Below are 1,272 nucleotides of genomic sequence, written 5' to 3'. Positions count from 1 at the left end.
GAGACAAAAGGTACTCTATTACAGGTATACGCCAAGATCAATAAGAAGTATTTGTTCAAAATGTTAATATTTACCAAGTTATTCGCATTTTTCATTCTTTTTTCCATTTTTTCAATCACCTGCTGTATCTTTAGCAATTTAAAAGAAGGTGTGCTCAAAATTAGTACACGAATAAAGTAAATCTTTTGCAATGAATTGGCGTCAACCACTTTCAATTAAAACAATAACTTATTCTGCTATAAATAATCATAATCAGTGTAACGTTCTCAGCTTCTGATTATCGTAGAAAGTTGTAATAAAGATGAATATGATTATAAAAATTAAACAACAAAATCTCTTTACTTTAAAATACCCATTATTTATTATTGTTAAAGTTTATGTTTTGTCATCGAGATACGTTCGATCTTTATTACCATGACGAATGTCAAGTTTCCCAGACCCAGCGTGGGTCAATGGCGTAGGCATCACAAATTCTTGGTGGTGCATTTTTAATGCGGTTCTATACTCGGAGACACTATTATGTCGGTCACTTACTTGCAAGAAGTTACTCCGCAACATTGCCCGTGATATAATATAATTATGGTTGCCTAAGATACAACTGCCTTCCGTGTACAAATATGTTAGTAAATGTAATTCCTCCTATGTGCACGATTTATTTCAAAATGTGCAACGTAATACAAAAGTAATAAATGTTTTATTTCATATAAATACATTTATATTTATTAATAATTTATTAATTATATTATTATTGTCTTTAATTGTTGTAATATATTGCTCTGCTTGTTATGAAGCTCAACAATTTGTATTTTAAAATAGCATAATAGTGTCTCCGAGTATAGAACTGCATTAAAAATGCACCACCAAGAATTTGTGATGCCTACGCCAATGACCCACGCTGGGTCTGGGAAACTTGACATTCGTTACGGTAATAAAGATCGAACGTATCTCGACGACAAAACATAAACTTTAACAATAATAAATAATGGGTATTTTAAAGTAAAGAGATTTTGTTGTTTAATTTTTATAATCATATTCATCTTTATTACAACTTTCTACGATAATCAGAAACTGAGAACGTTACACTGATTATGATTATTTATAGCAGAATAAGTTATTCAGCACACCTTCTTTTAAATTGCTAAAGATACAGCAGGTGATTGAAAAAATGGGAAAAAGAATGAAAAATGCGAATAACTTGGTAAATATTAACATTTTGAACAAATACTTCTTATTGATCTTGGCGTATACCTGTAATAGAGTACCTTTTGTCTC

This window comes from Belonocnema kinseyi, chromosome 5, assembly GCF_010883055.1.
Source record: "Belonocnema kinseyi isolate 2016_QV_RU_SX_M_011 chromosome 5, B_treatae_v1, whole genome shotgun sequence".
Classification (NCBI taxonomy): domain Eukaryota; kingdom Metazoa; phylum Arthropoda; class Insecta; order Hymenoptera; family Cynipidae; genus Belonocnema; species Belonocnema kinseyi.
This window is presented reverse-complemented; position numbering follows the sequence as displayed.